Genomic DNA, 22,426 nt, shown 5'->3' with positions numbered 1-22,426 from the left:
TCACAAAATAACTACTTTTTGCTCAGATGCCATCTTGGGAGTGCAAAGTGGGGTCAAAGGTCATATGTACCTCTTTTTCTATCTTCGTGATGACGTGTTATCTCCATGAGAGGGAACATTTCTTGATGTGAAAATTGACATGGTTGTCTTTATCGAGCACTAGCTCACTTACCCTTCGTTGAATGTGTCTCAGATCTTAATATGTTGTAGCGGAGACTTTGCGCTATCGTATGTATGCCTTCCTTTTTTTTATACAATGTCGGGATCATGTTAAAAAACTTGGTTGAAATTAAAGCTTATTTTCGATGTATTGAGATATTTCTTTCTTTCTACAACTTTCTTTGCAATAACTCAAGAAAAACAGCCTCTATCACCCCCATATTTTGCACATGTTTAGTTCATGTCATGTTCATTATTTCATAAAATTATAACTACTTGATCGGACAACATCTTGGGTATGTAAATTAGGGTCAAAGGTCATAAATGTTTCATCTTGTATCTTGGTGAATACCTGTCCTATCTTTCCCATATTTTGCTCACGTATAAACGATGTCGCAAGAATCATTTCACAAAATAAACTCTTTTTCGTCAGATGCCATCTTGGGAGTGTAAAGGTGGGTCAAAGGTCATATGTATTTGTTGCTGTATCTTTGTTATCTAGTGTATACAGAATTTAGTACCAAAGATGGCAGATATGACTCCCTTTTCTAAATGAGAATCCAAACATCACACGGCCAATGTCTCTAAACACAGATGAAACCTGTATGGTCATGCCTATTGCGATCAGGACTGGAATCATTGATTACAAAAAATCGGATCACCTTAATTTGTCAGTAATGACAAATTACAATCTCTAGTTCTTCTTCTTCTTCTTTATTTCTTTCTCCTCAAATCTTGTGCAGCGGTTAACTCAAAAAGTCCCCCACCTATCACTTTCAAACTTATAACATGTATGTATCATGTCCTAAGGACAACAGATCTAGTGTATCAATGTGATCAGTTGACCGTGACGTCATTATGACGTCATTATCTGAAATCACGTTTACATCAATATCTCATTAATGGAACGGAATTTTTGAATGAAATTAAGATATCATATAGTTCAAGTCAAGGTCTATTGATATATTTCATAAAATTTAGTCACGTTCATAGTAAACGAGCGCGTACGCGCGCGTTGAAATTTAAACATGCTCTAATCAACCTCAAAATTGTTTTGCACACGTTTCAGGTCATTTACAGCATTTCAAAAAAAATCGACGGACGCGTACGCGCGCGCGCATATACGCGCGCACAGCTCATATGCAATAGAAATTTCCCGTTTTATCGCACGGATCGAATGTCTGAAATGTCAAGGAATATTTCTACCAAGTTTCAAGTCGATCCGACTCAATATGACGTCATACTGGCCAATCAAAGTTGAAATTCCGCGCGCGCGTCAATGGCGATATACAGTGCAACTATGCCAAAAAACCGCCAATTTTAAATCCGATTTTACTCGTCAGAATGGACGGTGACCCCCCATTTTCTTTACATATTTTGAAAGTTGATTAGTTGTACATGTCATTTCATGGGGTGGCAATGCTGGCAGAATGATTGATAGATATCAAATTTCTTAATAAAGTTAAAAAAGTAAATTTTCAAAATGACGTCATCAAATTTTAAGTTCACTCGAGCGTATCTCACTTATCCTTCATTAATTTTCACCCAGATTTCAGTATGTTGTAGCTTGTTAAATCGTCTTTCATTAATGTAATAATAATATTTTGCTTGGATGATGGCATCACCTCGTAAAAATGGATTGAAAGTAACCTTGTCAAATTTGAGTAGTTTACGTGTTATCTCTATGGGAGTGCAGTTTTTCTGGAAATGAAAATTGACATGACTATCTTTATCGAGCACTAGCTCACTTATGCTTCGGTGAATTTCTCCCAGATTTTAATATGTTGTTGCTGAGACTTTGGGCTATCGTAAGTGTGCCCTTCGTTTTTTCATACGATGTCGGGATCACGTTAAAAAACTTGGTTGAATTTAAAGCTTATCTTCGGTGTATTGAAATATTTCTTTCTTTCTGCAACTTTTTTTGCAATAACTCAGGAAAAAACATACCCTTTCACCCCCATATTTTGCACATGTTTAGTTCATGTCACGTACATCATTTTATAAAATAACAACTACTTGATCAGACGCCATCTTGGGTATGTAAATTAGGGTCAAAGGTCATAAATGTTTTATCCTGTATCTTGGTGAATACATGTCCTATCTTCCCCATATATTGCACACGTAAAGACCATGTTACAAGGATCATTTCAAAAGATAACCACTTTTTGCACAGATGCCATCTTGTCTGTGCAAAGTGGGGTCAAAGGTCATATGTACTTCTTTCTTTATCTTCGTTATGACGTGTTATCTCTATGGGGGGAGTTTTTCTAGATGTGAAAATTGACATGATTGTCTTTATCGAGCACTAGCTCACTTACCCTTCGGTGAATTTGTCCCAGATTTTAATATGTTGTAGCTGAGACTGCGGGCTATTGCTAAGGTGCCCTTTGTTTCTCATACGGTATCACGTCAAAAAACGTGGTTGAATTTAAAGCTTATCTTCGATGTATTGAGATATTTCTTTCTGCAACTTTCTTTGCAATAACTAAAAAAGGACATTCCCTATAACCCCCATATTTTGCACATGTTTACTTCATGTCACGTACTACATTTCATAAAATAACAACTACTTGATCGGACACCATCTTGGGTATGTGAAGTAGGGTCAAAGGTCATAAATGTTTCATCCTGTATCTTGGTAAATACACGTCCTATCTTTCCTATATTGTGCACACGTAAAGACCATTATACAAGGATCATTTCAAAAATCACCACTTTTTGCTCAGAAGCCATCTTGTCTGTGCAAAGTGGGGTCAAAGGTCATACGTACTTCTTTCTGTGTCTTCGTTATGACGTGTTATCTCTATGGGAGGGAATTTTTCTAGATGTGAAAATTGACATGATTGTCTTTATCGAGCACTAGCTCACTTACCCTTCGGTGAACTTCTCCCAGATTTTAATATGTTGTAGCTGAGACTGCGCGCTATCGCTAGTGTGCCCTGTGTTTTTCATACAATGTCAGGATCACGTTAAAAAACTTGGTTGAAATTAAAGGGTCAAAGGTCATAAATTTTCATCCTGTGTCTTGGTGAATACATGTCCTACCACATCCATATTTTGCACACGTAAAGACCATGTTACAAGAATCATTTCAGAAAATAACCACTTTTTGCTCAGATGCCATCTTGTCTGTGCAAAGTGGGGTCAAAGGTCATATGTACTTCTTTTTGTAACCTCGTTGTGACGTGTTATCTCTATTTGAGGGAATTTTTCTAGATGTGAAAATTGACATGATTGTCTTTATCGAGCACTAGCTCACTTACCCTTCGGTGAATTTCTCCCAGATTTTAATATGTTGTAGCTGAGACCTTGGGCTATTGATCATGTGCCCCTCGTTTTTTCATACGATGTCGGTATCACGTAAAAAACTTGGTTTTATCTTCGATGTATTGTCATATTTCTTTCTTTTTGCCACTTTATTTGCACTAACTCAGGAAAAACAACCCCTATCACTCCCATATTTTGCACATATTAAGTTCATGTCACATACATTATTTCATGAAATAACAACTACTTGATCGTTCAATGTCATTATTTACACGAAATTTAATGTTTATTGTTTCAAAATAGTGGAAGCATATTGTTCACTCTGCAAGACTTTTAAGAAGGAATAAGAAGTTACCATGACAATGTATTGTCACGTATAAACACGATGGTCCAAATACATGAAAGTGGTTCAATTGAAACCATGGTTTAAATTGGGTTTACCCAAATTTCTTCTGTGTAAAATTATACCATTGACAGACTGCGTAAGCCAATGTCCCAGTTGACGTCAAGCAGCAAATGCTATACACATTTCGGTTAAGGCACGCCTATTTCACACTTATTTAAGACCATGGTCTAATGTCTACCATTGTTTAGATTCAATCCACCTTCGTAATTTCAGGCCAAAGTGTAGGTCTGTGTGTCTTGCATAACTACATCTACAGATCATTAAACTAAACATACCAAATTTGAAATGTCGTTACCAATTAAGCAACATCTTCTTTGACAAACACACACACACGCACCCACACACAAACACACACACACAACACAAAAGCAACAAAGTCTCGCACATCTACGCATCTGCATGGGTTAAGAAAAGAGTAAATTCTTTTCAGAATTTGTTTGTTGTGATATCTGTTTCTTTATTGCTTTCTTAAAAGGTTCACCAAAAGTCAACCACTGTGATCAATGTCACAGTCACATTTTTTTTCACACTGTGTAGATAAACAACAAAAATAATCACATTCCATAAAACAATGTTGCTTCCTGTGCTACACAATTTCAATTGGTGTATGTAAATTCTTTTCACACTTATCTGTAGGCCTATACCAGTACATAGCTCATACAAATGAACTTTGCTATTTTTAGATACAGCGTACAGTGTGTTTATTTTCATCCACCCACATACCTGTAGTTACCACACTGTATGCTCAATGCATGCTGTGATAAATGATACTGTACAGGCTACTCTTATCATCTGAAAATTATCTTATTATTCCTACTTGATGCACCAGAAGCCTGTCGCATAAAAGTTACAATTATGGTAACTTTGCCATCCAATGATAGCGACCATGGCTACAGTTCTCAACAGCCTATCAAAATCAAGAATTCCATAGAAGTTACTATCGGATGACAGAGTTACAATAATAGTAACTTTTGTGCAACGGGCCCCAGATATTTACTGACACATAAAAAAGCATAGTTTGCTTTGTAACCACATATGTCACCTCTTGTGTTTGCATGTGTGAACTTTCCTTTTACACTTTATGAATGCAATAGCATGCACTGATTAAATTGTCACATACAATGGGTTGGAATCAATAGCCAATGTACCTTTTGTGTGTATTTCTGTAGGTCTACGTCAAATTGGCACATCCACCAGTATATTCTACTCATGCTGTTGACATTCTTGCCTGCCTTGCATGCAATGAACATAATGAACAAAGCAACTCTTTGATCTTGAGCACTTCAAATATCAACACTTATTACATATGCACTGTGTCATTACTCAAATCATAAAACTGATCTAATTGTTATTAATGTGGAACTGCAAATGTACAATTATTAGAGTGTAGCTGAAACCTTGGCGTACATCTATCAAAAAATCTGCCACTTTAGGCAGTGCATGATGTCAGCTTCTAACTGATTCATAGTTTGTGTGTTACAGTTCCATTGACATAACACCTTCAGCCTTGCCTGAGGAAGACACCAATCCATAACTTTCACCACTGTATGAATTAGTTCAGATGTGCCAATTTGGTGAACTCCAAATTAATCTGGTGCAATGCAGCTGTATCAACTACATCAGTGCTTTAAATTTGTTGAATGAATCATTATCTATGGCTATAGCATTAACATTGTTTCACATCCTCAAAAGAAATTTTTCACAGGAAGTCTCATTTTTATCCTTTTTCCATGTCCAGAAAACATACAATGTACGGGCTCTAATGCCTGTGGCACGTACTTGACACTCTTTCATGTCAGTTTCAAAATAACACTCAATTTGCATCAACCAAACATAGACACTCATTATTTTATCCTTTTTCCACATCCAGAAAAAACACAATGTACAGGCTCTAATCTCTGTGGCATGTACCTTGACATTCTTTCATGTCAGTTTCATAATAACACTTGGTCAATTTGCATCAACCAAACATAGACTCTTATATTTACATGTGCAATATGTTGTGACAAGACCTTGTATCTGCAATTTTGGTGAAAATGACTTTTTTGGGTTAATGGTCAAATAATGGATTAGGTGATGTCCTATCGAAATCCCAAATGTCTTACTGCAAAAATGAAGCCACCACGGCATGTCAAAGGATAGGCTATTCCATTCACCACAATGTTTTGGCTACCATGTTTTTTTGCTCTCCTGAACATTTGACATTTTTTAGATACGAGTCTTGTCACCCCAGCAACGATGTGCGAGTTAAAGGGGACCTCCGGATGATTTTCAGACTATTACATTTGAACAACTATAAATTAGTTAAACTGAGTACAGAGTTTCAGAATATTAGTGACTGGGATGAGGAATGAGAATGTTTGCAAAATCTATAACAAATTGCAATGAACAAGGATGATGACATAGCAGCCTCACCATAAGAATGCATGAGTTGGGGCTCAAGGAAGCAGAACAAAAGAAAAAGGCATGCATAGATTTTTCACAGGTGAGCTTGTTGAACAAGCGGTATTGTAATGGAATTACACTGCTACATTTCTGAAATAGATGAGGCTCTGATGTCATCAACACTGTTCAGTGTAATTTGTTTAAGATTTTTAATTCATTGGTTTCTCTGCTTAAGGACCACAATAAATTCCACAAATCTATACATGGAGCTGTCAATTTATGTACTACATGATGTGAAATTATGAAAATCGTCCGGAATGCCCCTTTAACCTAACTGCAAATTCCAGCAATTCCGTTTATACATGTGCCGGTATATTGTGTAAGTATATTATAAGACATTATACTGTATGGCCAAATAAATAAATAGATGAATAAAAATAAAGAAAAAAATATATAAATATATATATTTATAAATGAATAAATAGTAGTAATAATAGCTGTAAAGTTTGAGTCTCACCTTCATTTACACTTTTTGAGGAACCATTTGACAGGAATTTTATTCTTTTTTTTTCTCATCTGGACTGGAACACATCCATCATTTCTGGCAAATTCCTAAGAAAGGCTGTAAAAACCCATCAGCCTTCCCACAGACAACCACACAAGATTGTTTCAAATGAGGCCCACATTTTATGCCAAATTTAACGTCTATGGTGTCTTTCAATGAGTGAAAACACAGCAAATAGTGCAAACAAGAAAGTTTTGACACACTTCTGGTTTTGTTCAGCAAAACAGCCTCAATATCATAATGTATCCCGAGTTTCATCAAAACTGCTTCAAAACTGTATGAGTTAGGTATGCAACATTTGCAACAGACTGCCCACCTCACCACAAGCTGATTCGTACTGTATAATACATGTGATCTTTTCATTTGCAAAAATAAGTGTACATGAAAATACAAGCTTATAACCAGACATAAATGTAGGCAAATCTGTTCTGTGACAAAAATGGTGACCATTTCAATAATGGCTATGATTTTTTTTTAAGTTGTTGATACTAAAGATTAAATACATTCTTGCATGTAAATTTCTTCCTGTAGTATTTTTGATTAAACATTAGTAATGTTACTATAAAGCCACCTTTTTCAAGATGCTCGCTAGCACTCTTTCCTGTTGGCTATGTGACTAAGGGCAATTTCCCCTGCACTGACAAAAAAAAAAAACACCACAAAACAAAACAACACAAAACAAAAACAAAACAAAACAATGAACTGTACACTACAAAGTCACATTCTGGCATTTTGAACTTCTTCTGCATCTTTCTTTTTCCCCAACGAGATTGCCAGAGTTAACCACAAATTTCTCCACTTGTTGCATCGACTCCAACAGCATGTAAGTCTGGCAATGGTATGACGCTGAATACAGTTGTGATGTCTCCATAGGTAGTCCAGCTGCCGATGCAATCTCTCTGCCTCGTGACAAAAACAAGACACCAAATCATTGCCACTATTAGCATGAAACATTGGCATGGCACCACATCAGCCAGGGCTAAGACCTTTGGTGATTGCATGAAAACCAATTAACCTGAAGCTCTTCCCAGCTCCAAAGGCAATCCATTGTTCACAGACTTTTCGGTGATGACTGATGGTATGACAAGTCCATATTGACACTTTGCTGAACTATTTATTGTAAGACATCCTTTAACATGCACAAGGATACAATGTACCAGTGTCAGCCTCCTCATGTCTGCATGGTGCTTTATTACTGTGTTTGACATGTCCTGACAATCAGAGCAATGAATGTGACTACCTTGCGTGGTGATGAGATCCTTGTTGGTGTCAATGTCTACCACGTTAGAAACCAAAAAGTACAGCAGCATTATCTGGATGTCATTAATGCAAGAAAACTCTTGCCATTTTTTAGGAAAATAGTTGAAGGCTCAAATTGTTTCCTGCTTCCACTCCTCTCATGCTGGAAGAATCTGTCTGCAACCTGTCTGCCATATTTAGACCTGACACAATGTGTAGTGTGTCAGGATGTCCTCTCAATGTGTAGTCCATCAGACATCACTTACTTGTAGGAGTGATCCCCTGGCATAACGTGTAGGATGGCTCCATTGGATTCACTTTGTCTGAGTATGGAGTGGCTAATTACATGAAAGGATTGGAGTCTGATCGGGGTTCAAGACATCAACTACAGTCTTCAAGATATCCTTCGCATGGCAGACCATGGCTACAAAAATAGCCTTGTCAAAAAAGTAACTCAATTATTTGCCAGTTCAACTAAAACATGGACAATGACATGCCTGATATATACACACACACAAACAAACAAAAAAAAACATACACGAAGACAAATAATCCTAATCCTTGAATTGATGTGACTTATAATGTCAAAGAATTTCAAATAAACAGTGGTACCTATCTTGACAATGACAGCCATTTTTGTCTTAAAACAATGCTCAGCTGAACATAAAGACAGTAAAAAACGCTGATCTGTGACTTCCAATACTGTAAGTCAGTATAAAAAAGAAACATTTCCTTTGTTCACCTTGTTATCACCTACATCATATAAGTACAATATCAAAGAATATCACTTAGCAATGGCAGTTGTCTTGAACATGCCATGCAGCTAGAAAAATACCACCATTTTTGTCACAGGTCATATCTCGTATCTGGACAACATATCTATGAAAATATATAAATAAAGTATTAATTCTGCTGGATTTCAATAAACTTACCAGGGGCAGATCCAGGAATGTGTAAAGGGGGGGGGGGGGGGGGGTAACTAATATTTCTGGTGCCACTTCCGTGTTTCATTTCATTTTTTCTTTTTAGTTCTTTGTTTTGAACGACAAATACGGGGGGGCTCCCTCTGGATCCGCCACTGCTTACAATCAGAATATGAAATAAGCAATGACAACTACCTTCAACATGGCAATTATTTTGTTTCAAGTCACACTGCAACATGTATGTTATGTGGACACAATTACTAATATGCAATCTATGATACAAAGGACAACATTTCCATCATTTGATTCAATTCTTATTACACTGCTAAAGAATTCTACATAAGACACAGAAAACACATCAAAAATAATGACTTCAATTTTTTTCAGAGACAACCCAATATCCAAAATCACCAATGAAACTTGTTCTAAATACTAAATCCCACCCTTGTTCATGAAAACACACAAATTTTCTGAATTTTCACTTCATCTGCAGTTGGGAAAGGTGAGGTATTTTATGTAAATTTTTGTTTCTTGCATGATGCAATAAAAATAACTTGATTATTTTGCAGAAATTTGTATCATGCCATTTCATTGAATCCTTTGGAAACATTTTGTAGCTGGTTCTTTCTTGCTATTCCCACATAGAAAATCAGTATAACTTTCAAAAAACAGATTAAATGGCTTAACTTGCCACACCTATGGGCATCTTGTGCATTGATCAAAATAAAGATATTAAAATATGCAAATACAATGTCTGAGAGAAACCCTCTTTAAAAGAAAAAAAAATCCTTTTACATAGTACATTCAAATATAGAGCAGATGGGCTTCCTTATGTTACTTTCATACCTCAAAAAAAAAAAAAAGGATATGAAATGAACTGCTTCATTATACACACTGTATTTGGTGAAATGGGCTAGGCTTTATGACCTGAATTCACAAAAGTGGTAAAATTAAAACCAGGGTTTCACAAAACATGGATAATCTGTATGGCGCGCCAAATGTTGCATGACCTAGTTCTTCAAAAAATCAGTCATTTTGTCAACGAAATGATAATTTCATCACAAAATGACATTTCATTAACAAAATTAACATTTTTGTCAAACAAATTACTGATTTTGTGCTGAAATAGGCCATGCGACACTTAATACTCTATACAAATTGTCCATGATTTAAAACATGGTTTCAACTGCACCACCTTCGTGAATTCAACCTATGGGGCTAGTTGAGCCATAGCTCAATTTGCCACATAGGGTCCTGCTCAACTAACCGCAGACCTAACACTACTAAAGGTTTAGGTATGTATAAATACACAAATTTTAAGCATCAATTATTCATAAGGATACAACAGAAAAATGACACATACTTGCTTTTCACAGTCACCATCTAATATCTATGTCAGAGCTTTGTTCCATACTAGGAAAACGTAAAAATAAGGTGCTGCACTCATGTGTTCACACCATTCTACTTTCATGGTTAAATTTTGGCTTTGCCCTTTACCTTAGAAGTTTCTGTGTCGATCTAGAAAATAACACTGTTGGGTTAAAGATTATTATATGAGCTGAAATTTTCACGGTGGTTTTATTTTCGCGAATTTCGTGAATCGCCTTTGAACCGCAAAAATAACAACACGCGAATATAACAATATGCAAATAGTTACGTTCAATTAGACCGTCGCAACCGCAAAATTAACAACACGCCCAACGTCCTCCCAGTAGCAATTCGCGAAAATATCTGTACGCGAAAATTTCAGCTCGTACAGCATGCTGTGGGTCATTAACACATGGTACCACTTGCCCTGTTGCATAAAACCCTTACCACTGGACTTACCGTCCTTTCTAGCGGTAAGTCTTCAAATTAGTGGTAAATTTTATAATCCTCAATGCTGATTGGCTGTGATGCCTAATTTTGACGGTAGTAACGGTTGAAATTCAACGGTAAGTTTTATGCAACGGGCCACAGCAGGAACGGTGGCTTAACGTGCCCGTATAGTTAACCTACTGCATTTTCCAGTACTACACATGATTTGCTCACTACGACATAAACATGAAATTGACGATATTCAGGTATTTTATATTGCATAACTATTCCATAATACTTCAAATAAATTTACACGTTTTGCTTTTCCATTTATCAGGCATAATGTATTCTTCACTGTCCTTAAAATCATTGTAGATGGTAGAGAGTGGAAGTCTCAACACACTATGAACTTGCTCATCTGCTATCATCTGATAAGAAGTATCTCGCATGCCAACCAAGTTTGATCCAGGATTGACAGTTGTCCACACAGTTGAAATAGATGGGGTCCATACCTGGTCTAATCGACTGGTTTTGGGCCTTTAGATTTCTACTCCCTGTGCTATACCAACACTACAAAGCAAAGCTGGTGTGTCCTTTCTGCTGGGCAAGACCTGGCGGAAAAGACATAAAAGACATACTGTTACCAATGAAGGACACGGTCCTTTCAACAGTGCTAAAACAAAAGCACTAAAATATGTGTTGTTAGAATGTGAGAACATATGTGTCAGCATGACAAATGTTATGGAGAAAGTTGCACAATATTTTACATATTTTAGACAAATAGAACCAATTTGTTGTAGTGATGACAACTTGTGAATATAACTGTACTGAAAGATGAACAGCTTGACACAGCATAACATCACCTTTTATGTTTATTCTTCCACTTCACGATTACATGTACATTGTACTTATTGCGCTTACAAGAGTACAGTGTGTACCTTATAACTCTCTGGATGTATATCAAGTTTTGTAGCTACAATGTAGGTCAGACAAAACAAGAATTGCAAACAATCACATATATAATATGGAAATGCATAAGCAAAATTTCATAAATGCAATATGGAATTAACAAATATTAACAAAAGTATTTAACACCAAACACAGGCCTACCAAGAATCCCACATCCAAATCAGGGAGATTCCATACAGCAATGAGGAAGATGTGTGTGCATTCTACGCATTTCGATGAGCAAAAATAATTCCCAAATCAGGTAGATTTTAACATTCTCTTATTCAGACATGAGCAGATTTTGACATTTTCAGGGAGACTCCTGCAGAATCAGGGAGACATGGTAGTTCTGCAAACACTTTAGAAACATATGATTACAAACATTTCAGGGGAAAAACTAGAAGTATGTCGCTATGGCGACTGATGCCTCCGCCATAATGCATGATTCTCCCAATAGGCGTACAGTACAATGTCTTCACATGTGTGATCCATGACAGTTTCACATAACTGGCAAAATATTGATATGACAGGTTTGTCAGAAATGACTTGAATATTCACTTTCCTTGAACTGGGTTTGCTATAATTGTCGAAGAGTGCAGGTGCACATATTTGGGGAATTGAGAATTTTTACTTGAATTCTGACAGACCCTATAAGTTTATGCATTGAGTAATTTCCAAGGTATGAAGAAAGAGTTAATTACAGTACAAAATAGATTTTTTTTTTTTTTTTTTTTGGGGGGGACGCATGGAAACCTGGCCTTTGACCCTTAACCTCTGACCTTTGACATTCTGGCTGGAAATTTCCTGGAGAATCTCCATTAGGTAATGCATGTATATATTAAGTTTGAAAACTAATAATGCAAGCATTTCATATATTAGTGTATGAGGGAAACAGTAAAATATTGAGGAGTTGACCTTGACCTTTGACCCATGACTATTGACCTACGACCCCTAAATTCCCTAGATAATCTCTGCCAGTCAGTACATGTGTATGTACCAAGTTCTATGAAGATACATTGAACCATTTGTGAGAAAAGTGATATTACAACATTTTCACCTAACCTTCGACCTTTTGACCTTTGACCTTATGACATGAAACTCTCTCTGGAGAATCTATATGCAGTAGTACATGTCTGCACCAAGTTTCAAGAAAATACCTTAGGGCATTGCATAGATATTGGGGAAATAGCAACATTTTTAGCATTTGACCTTGACCTTTTGACCTTTGACCTCTTGCCAATGTCACTAAAATCTACTCAACTAATTGTCCCATCATACATCATCCTTGGACCAAGTTTGGTGAAAGGTGCTTCATCCAGTTTTGAGTTATCACGTAAACAGATAAATTTCAGGATTTGACCTTGATCTTTGACCTTTGACCTCAGTCCGATTTCACTAAAAAACTAATCAAGTAATTGTCCCATCATACATCATCCTCCGACACAGTTTGGTGAAATTTGCTCGATCCAGTCTTGAGTTATCGCGTAAACAGATACAATTTCATGATTTGACCTTGACCTTTGACCTTTGGCGGATTTCACCCAAAATCTAATCAACTAATTGCCCCATCATACTTTATACTTGGACCAAGTTTGGTAGAATTCAAGTCAATATTACTCAAGTTATCGCGTAAACGAAAGCGGACGGACGTACGGACGTACGTACGGACGGACGGACAACCCGAAAACATAATGCCTCCGGCACCACTTCGTGTCGGAGGCATAAAAAAATATTTCTAAAGAAATATCCTGCTCACACATGATTCTACAGGTTACTTTTATAGAACTTAAAAACACACATCCTGGAGAGATTATTACATTCAGTGTCTAGTTTCAACATTCTGTATGATTGAGCCTGATTTTGACAAAATGTAGAAAAAAAGGGAAAGGAAAGAAATAGAAAACTTACCTGTAAAAACACTTGGACCCAAGGATGGATATGTTAGGCACAAGCACAGACCAGTTCATTCTTCCCCAGGCAAAAGGAAAGCCATAAAGATGTTAGCCATAAAGGCCTAGATGCAACACACCAAAATTGATGCATTATTTTGTCAGTGCTTTACTTTCACTACCATAGCTGCCAAAGACTAATAAAATAACAACTAATTAAAGCAAATTTTTGACAAACACATGTCAGATAACATTTAGCATTAATTTGCTTGAAATAATTCAAAACTTGTGTTATATAGCACATAGTGTAAACAGGAAAAATGCAATTAATATTACTTGTCAAAACAAAATTTATCAAAACTGTATTCTAACAGCTTCATGATAACTGTAGTAAAGAGGAATAACTTCGGTGGTAAGTTTATCAATACCTATGCTATATACATGATCAATCAATGTGTCACCTTCGGTTGTGGCATCATGTACATGTTGTTGGTATCCATAAGAACACATCAATTTATGCACATGTGAATCACCTGGGCTTTGTCTGAGATTTTCATTGAAGTCCCCAATAACTATGCATTTTGTACTTCTTTGCTGTAATTCTACAAGTAATTTCCTTAATTTCTCACAAAACTGTATCTTGTCATATCTAGGAGGTCTATATATCACTGAAATAAGAAATGAAGGATGAGTTACTGCAAATGTTATAAATTCTAGGTTCTTGATATGTAATGTCAGCCTACTAATGCATTTGATTTTGCTGTACACTGCAACTCCCCCATGTGCTTGTTTTTTCAGTGCAGAAAATAAGGGACTGTCATCAGAATAAGATTTTGACCGAGGCTGATTGTACATTTTAAACTGATCTAAATTCACATCAAAAATGTCATCATTAAGCCAAGTTTCTGTTAAACAAATGATATCAGAGTTTTGAAAGACACCATTTGACTGGATATCTTTGAAATGTGCTTTGAGGCCTTGAGTGTTATGTAATATGATATTCATAGTTGTATTGGTAACATCATTGGCAATACTCTTTTCGTCAAGAAATGTTGGCATGGTCTCTAAGCTTTCTTTAACGGCTGGATTGCAATACATAACTTTTGAATTAAATTCTTCAATAACTAGTCCAGATAATGACGTTACACGGCTCAGAGCTACATATGCTTGTCCAGGCAAAAATATATTTTTCAGAGAAACAACAGCTCTTTCTATTGTCATACCTTGTACTTTATGTATTGTGCATGCATATGCTAATTTCAAGGGAAATTGTCTCCTAGTATATTTTTTCCCAATTGATTCCTGTTGCATTTCTATTGACTGAGTTCCTATTTTTTCATTGTCAAATTTCACCAATACACTCGTTGGTCTTGAATTTTCATTCAATCTCATTATGTCAGTCACAGTGCCAATGCAACCATTTGATAAACCTTTGGTCACATTTACATTTCTGATAAGCATCACTTTAGAATTTACAGCAATCCAAAGATACGCCGACAAAGAAGCTTTAGCACATTTTCGTGGTTTGTCACATGCTCTGTTTTTACCCTCATCACCCAGTTCATAATCTTCTGCATCGATGCATATGATATTTGTGCATTTCTTGTGAAGCATTCTTTTATTCCAATCATTTACTTGCTTGTTTGAAGAATATATGTGCAATGCACCCTCACATTGTTCTCCAGTTTCGCATGATTGAAGAACTGCTACATCATCAGTTGATAATTCATCTTCCTTTCCCTTTACCCTTACTTTGTTCAGAAGAATAGCAAACGCTGCGTCATCCTTTTGTCTCATTATTTCATCCAAGTTAATTATAGAGAAGTTGTCTGTCCATAGAGAACTTTGCAATGAATCTTTATACAAAGGAGTGCCTTTTACTGGGGGTAACTGATAGAAATCTCCAACTGCTATAACTGAAACCTTTCCAAATGGAGCATCATCACGTGTCTGCTTTATTTGTCTCAAACGTCCATGTATATACCACAACAGTTTTTGATCAACCATGGATATTTCATCAATTATAAGCATCTGCAATTGACCCAGTTGATTACGTAGATGACTTATCTTTTCTTCTCCAAGGGGTTGGTAAGGAAGTGTTGCAGAAATGGGTATGGATAGAGCATTATGAATAGTACTTCCTTCAATGTTGTAAGCTGCAATTCCAGTTGGAGCTACTTTCATAATTGAAATATCATCTGGGTTACGCATCATTCTGCTAAGAATTCGCGTCCCTTCATTACATATGCATTTCACAAGATGGCTTTTCCCTGTTCCAGCACCACCTGTCACAAAAATCTGAAATGTTGCAGGCTGTTTTCCATTAACTCTGTCAAGACACCATTGTCGTATTTTGTAGAATACTTTTTGCTGCTTGCTATTTAAAGTTCTTAATAACACATTACTGTCTTCTTTTGTAATGCTACATGATCGAAATTCTATGCCATATAACTCTTTCTCTCCTGATTTAGATTCAAGATCTGGGATTCTAAATTCATTGTCAACATCTTCAATTTCTTCACGGATTTTAACCGTTTCATGTCTTTCTACTTCTGTTTCTGGACAAAGTAGGCCCCATGCATCTTCTTGTGGACCAAACTTCTCAAGAAATTCTTGTGCTTGATCAATTGTATCAGCATTTTTTTCGTACTGCCTTAGATTTTCATTGACAATGTTTTTAACACTTTCAAGTCTCTTGTTCAACATTCGTACAGAACCAGTCTTATAAAAATCCTCATAAGTCAGAAATTGATCAGGTTTTAACTGTTTATCAGTACGAAACGGTAAAAATAGTTGCAGTATGCTCTGATAATACTTTTCAGGGGTTACAGTCATTGAAAAACGAGGATATCTCACTACAGCATCACTGGTTCTTGTTCGTTTTTGCACATAGCCCAGCTGACCTCTCAATTTGAACACATTCTGTTTCTGTTTCTTACCCTTTATATCAGATTCACTGAGTAGTCTATACTTTGAACAAAATGTGGCTAAACACATATTTTCAAATTCACAACCATCAGGTCGGGCTTTATATTTATCAATTCTGCTGGGCATCCATGGACTCCTATCATCATCGTCTCGTCTACTTTGTATAACACTCAATGGTAAACTCATTCTAATGGGATTTGGTCCAACAGGTATAAACTCTACTTTTCGTGAGCACTCTTTCAATCTCAAGCTACAAACACGATACACACTTTCTTGTGCTGAAACTTCACGATTTTGCATATAGACATGTCCTATTTTTTTCATACTCTTTCGAGCATCTTCATTGCCTTCTTTCATTTCACTTTCTGCATTTTTCAAGAGCAAACCCATTTCTCTTTCGGCTTTTGACAAGTATGACACAACATAAACAATGCAGGCATACTCATTTGTAATATACTGCAAATCCATATTGGCATTCCAAGCTCTGAGTAAGAATTTATTATACTGATTCACCCATATATCTTTTGGATCTCTTCTCATGACTATATCTCCTTTTGTAGCTACAGCATTATAGGCATCTTCAAATTCCTTTTGAGATATCCCAAGAACTTCAAAGAGCTGTCTAGCATTACCGTGTTTCCCTTCCATACATGATGAATTCTTTACTGTAGACAGAATATCCTGTGCTTCCTCAGTAACTTCTGGATTATCATCAGGCTTCACAACAAAAGTTTTCTCAGAGGGTGGTCTTGGAAAATTAAATCTACAAGCTGTTCCCTTTTTCTGGCATGATTTTGAATGTTTCTTTGAGTGAAGCTGAACATTACTCACTATTTCATGTAGTTCATCATCTTCATCTTCACATGGATTGTTGCATGAAATGTATTTATCAACAAAATCTATGACAGTTTCATCTTTATCAATCCCCAATTTTGGTGCATTTTCAACCCAGAATAAACAGTGTGTGTGTGGAGATCCTCTCTGCTGAAATTCAATCCTGTAAAAATAGTCAATTATTTTTCCTATAGGCTCTGCCTGGGAAAGAATCACTTTGTTCAAGAATGTATGAAAGCGTTTATCAAACATCCGTGCCACTGTCACAGGATTTGACTTAAGTAAGTTACACTTATCCATCCAATCTAGATCATTTGCTTTTCTTGTATCTCCTTGTTGACTTAGCATCGTGTCAACAACTTCAGGCCATCTCATTTCAGCTGATGAAAATGATGCAAACCATGTAGGCTTCCCAAGTTGTCTAACCATTGCTAATACATCTTTCTGTGTAGATTGCCAGTATGGAGGTGTTCCCCGTATTTGTTTCAAAAATTTGAACCCTTTATTAGAATCCAGAATCTCATGAACTTTTCTAACATCTTTTAGATCTGAAGTTTTCACTGAAATGGCATTATCTATTTTTTCTGAGCTTTGTCTGAGAGCAATAGAAACATTAGAAAGTATTTGTTGCAGTTCATAAATACACTGCGCATAAAATATATATTCTGTGTTTTTTGCAAATCTGTTGTCTACATGCATCAGACGATTATGTAAATAACGTCCCAGTGTTATTCCAATACACCTAGTATCATGAAACGTTGGCTGGCCTGTTGGAAATAGAGCAGGAAAACATTTTGCTTCATTAGCGTTATCCATCAACAATGATACAGGACTATTCTTTTCACAAGGTGCACAACAGATAATATCATTGAAGTACTGATCAAGCACTTCCTGTCTCATATCAACTTTTTGTAAACATGTGTCCAACTGAATACCTTGTAATCTTTGGTCTTGATCATCCTCTATATCACCATCCTCATCATTAGTTTCACTTGAATCCAACAATTCAACACACGCTACTTGACTATTCTTTGATAAATCAGAGCTCCATTCACTATCAATAGTAATATCAGAATACCACTTATTATTTTTCTTTAAATATTCCAATGCAGCCAGGACATTCTTTTTCTTGACAAACTGATATTCATGATGTCCTTTATATGATAGTTTCCTCTTTAGGCGCACCTGGTAAAGTAGGGACTGCGAGCGACGGAGAGCGACACTCAGCGACGGGGACATATTGCGAGAACAATGAAGTGCGTCGCAGTATGTTTTCACTCCGTCGCTAAGCGTCGGTCAAAGCAGTACGCGCCATCATTTTGATGATACCGCGACGCTTGCCGACGCTTGCTGACACTTGCCGACACCCTCGAAAGAAGCTGTTGATTTTTTCTATGTTGCGTGACCTCCGCTCACGCAAGTGTTCGTTTTAATAGCGCCGACGTTTCGGGACATGGCGCTTGAGATGTAGCGAGATTTCTGAATGGTCACGGCCAGTGCTCAAATTGAATAGCGAGCGACGTGTCCAGACGCGCCTCTCCAGATTACAAATGATGTTCGTGATAGCCCGACGATGAGCGACGTGTCCCGACGCTTTCCTTTGTCTCAACATTGGTTATGAGTTGATTTGCGTTTCGTTTGGCTACTGTAAAAGTGGTTTCTTTCGCGTACAGAAACTTTCGCGGTTTCCATCGGTGCCGACTTTTTCGCGTGTGTTTAAATTCGCGGTCGGTAATGACGGCGTTGTAACAACCCACGAGTTCAAAACGTAATTATGGGGTGTGATCTCACTGAACGGGGAACACTTTGAAAGTAGCGATCGAAGAGGGTTTATGAAAACACATGTAGGTCTACACTTAAACGCGAATGTATGCCTTAATTAGGCAGCTCCATACATGTAAAATTTTGCATGCATGAGGTGAGATCTTTTTTTATCTGTCAAGTGACTCAAGAACTAAATACAGTGTATTACGAAGTCGTCCTATTTCTCCCGTAGGAAAAAGTCAGAATGTTTGCCTTTACTTTTGGAAATGAACAGCGGCAACAATCGGCTCCGCAAGATGCTAAAATTAATGTCAGGTGTTTCATTTTAATTTTGGAAATGAATAATGGTAATTTCGTATGATACTAAAATAAATGTCGGATGTTTGTTTATACTTTTGGAAATGAATAACGGTAAGATTCAGCTCCATACGGTGCTAAAATTGATGTCAGATATTTGATTTTGCGATCGGAAATGCATAAGGATAACATTTTGCTCCGGAAGATGCTGAAATAAATGTCGAATGTTTGCTTTGACTTTCGGAAATGATTAACAATAATATTCAACTCCGTACGATGATAATAAATAAACGCCGCATGTTTGCTTTTACTTTCGAAAGTAAATAGCAACATTTGGCTCCAGAAGATGCTAAAATGACTATCAAATGATTGCTTTTACGTTCGGAAGCGAATAGCAGTAATATTCTGCTCCATACGATGCTAAAATAATTGTCGGATGTCTGCTTTTTAAATTTCGAAATGAATAACAGTAACATTGATTCATTAAAATTGACGTTTGATGTTTGCTTTGACGTTCGGAAATGAATAACAATTATATTCAACTCCGTATACGATGATAAAATAACTGTCTGATGTTTACTTTTATGTTTGAAAGTAAATAGCAATAACATTCAGCTCCGGAAGATGCTATAAATGCTGGATGTTTAATTTAACGTTCGAAAGTAAATTAGCGATAACATTCAGCTCTGGAAGATGCTAAAGTAAATGTTGAATGATCCCTTTGACGTTTGGAAATGAATACCAATAATATTCAACGCCGTGTGATGGTGAAATAAATGCCGGATGTTTGCTTTAATGTTCGAAAACAAATATCAATAACATTCAGCTCCGGAAGATGCTAAAATAAATGTCGAATGATCCCTTTGACGTTCGGAAATGAATAACAATAATATTCAATTCCGTACTATGATCAAATGAATGTCGGATGTTTGCTTATACTTTCGAAAGTAAATAGCAATGACATTCGGCTCCGGAAGATGCTGAAATAAATGTCAGATGATTGCTTTTACGTTCGGAAGTGAATAGAAGTAACATTCTGCTCCGTACGATGCTAAAATAAATGTTGGATATTTGCTTTTACATCTCGAAATGAATAACAGTAACATTCAGCTGCGTTTGATGGGAAAGTAAATGTCTGATATCTGCCTTGACGTTAAAAATGAACAACAGTAGGCCCTACTTTTCGGCTCCGTACGATGCTAAAATAATATTGTCAGATGATTCATTTCACTTTCGGAAGTGGACAGCAGCATATAACATTCGGCTCCGTATGATAAATAAATGTCGGATGTTTGCTTTTAAATTTGGAAATGAATATCAGTAATATTCTGCTCCGTACGATGCTAAAACAGTAAGAGATTGTTGCTTTTACATTAATTTTGGAAATGACTAACTGTATCAATCGGCTCAGTTAGATGCTGAAATAGATAGCGGATGTTTGCTTTCACGTTCGGAAATGAATAAGGATAACATTCAGCTCCCTAAGATGCTAAAATGAATGTCGGTAGTTTGCTTTTACATTTGAAAATGATTAACGGTAACATTCGGCTCCGTAAGGTGCTAAAATACTAGTAAATGTTGCATGATTGCTCTTACAATCGGAAATGAATAACGATAACTTTCGGCTCTTTATTGTGCTAAAACGTTAATGTCGGATGTTTTTAAAATGTCTGCAAATGCTCCCACTTTCTCATTTCAAACGTAAGATTTGACCACCTAAATAGGCATCAACTTTTAAGTAACTAACAGTGTGTGGGATTATTCCGAAGGTGCCTTAGTCTGAACACTCTTAATCCGGCACGAAATTTTATTTATTTATTTATTATGTATTTATTTATTTATCTATCTATTTGTTTAGTTACTCATTTATCTTTTGAGTTTAACAACGATTTAATATCGACCCCCGTTTCGTTTTCGAGTCGACGATTCTTCAAAAAACGATTCCCCCCCCCCTTGTTCGTCAATTTGGGATTTACGAGCCTTCGGAATGACTGTAACTACGTTTATTTTTTTTTTCAGTCGATTAGGGGATGGGGGGTGGGTGATTCAGAAAATAAATGTAGAAGGGAGTGAAAATCTTGAGGCAAGAAATACAAGTAAGTGAAATTCTCAGTTTGATATCGTTCATTTTTTTTGCGTGATGTGTGTATTCTGGAAAGGGGGAAGGGTAATTCAGAAAAGAAATATATAGACGGCATCAGGGAAAATTTTGAGGCAAGAAATCAGTTTCTCAGTTTGACATTGTTAATTTCTTTGCGTGGTGGTTATTATTCCAAAAAGAGTCAGGTATGATGATACCGGATAGGTGTATATACTTATATTCCGATGGTTCGTTCTTCCGTATCCGAAAAACGCAAATTCCATGTTTGTTACTATAGTAATCTGAAAGTGTAGTAGGGTTTGTTAATCCGAACATTTTGTGACATTCCGAAGGTTCGTTAATCTGAAAATGGGAAATACGGTTCGTTAATCTGAAAACGAATAATGTGGTCAGAAATTTGTTTTGTTTTCGGATTAACAGCATTTAGAAAACCAAACCTTCCTTCGTTTTTGAATTGACGAATCTTCAAAACAGCAACACAGTTTTGTTGTTGCTTTTATTTTTTTTTCGAATAACGAGACTTCGGAAATTGCAAACTTTCAAAGTAACGAACAGTTACGATTTTTTGTTAATCATTAAAGCGAGTAGTGGAGGATAATTCAGAAAAGAAATATAGACGGGAGGAATAATCTTTGATTGATGATGATGTTGGTCATGTTTCTGAATGTTTATAGAAAAAGGCTGAGTGATCTGAGTGATGGTGATGATAAGTTATACTAATGCGAGTGTAAGACAGCTTGCAGAACATACTTCTTTCCCTTCCGGCCCATGAATGGTGCAAAAAAAAAAAAATACATACACCTCACAACAAAAAGAACCACGTGCTAGCAACCTTCGTAAAGGTAAATCTAGAAGTTCATTACCAGCAAAGGGGAAAAACACAACAGTAACTGAAGCAAAGAGATTGTGTAGGCACTCTCTGGC

The 22,426-nt window shown here is 36.5% G+C and overlaps 1 long non-coding RNA gene across 2 annotated transcripts in view; it reads right to left on the bottom strand.

Moving 5' to 3' along the window:
• Nucleotides 1-4,172: 4,172 nt before the first annotated feature.
• Nucleotides 4,173-22,426, bottom strand: part of LOC139737410 (uncharacterized) — a 36,036-nt gene continuing 17,782 nt past the window's right edge. For both annotated transcript variants that reach the window (XR_011711374.1, XR_011711375.1), the window contains exons 6-7: nucleotides 13,598-13,657; nucleotides 4,173-11,352 (exon numbers count right to left, since the gene is read on the bottom strand). This is a non-coding gene — a long non-coding RNA (uncharacterized lncRNA). The remainder of the gene's footprint in view (nucleotides 11,353-13,597; nucleotides 13,658-22,426) is intronic.

Source organism: Diadema antillarum, unplaced genomic scaffold (genome assembly GCF_040938485.1).
Source record: "Diadema antillarum isolate AM-2024a unplaced genomic scaffold, OU_Dant_1.0 seq00000693_RagTag, whole genome shotgun sequence".
Lineage (NCBI taxonomy): Eukaryota > Metazoa > Echinodermata > Echinoidea > Diadematoida > Diadematidae > Diadema > Diadema antillarum.
The sequence above is the reverse complement of the archived record's forward strand: the minus strand, read 5'-3'. Positions and strand labels throughout refer to the sequence as shown.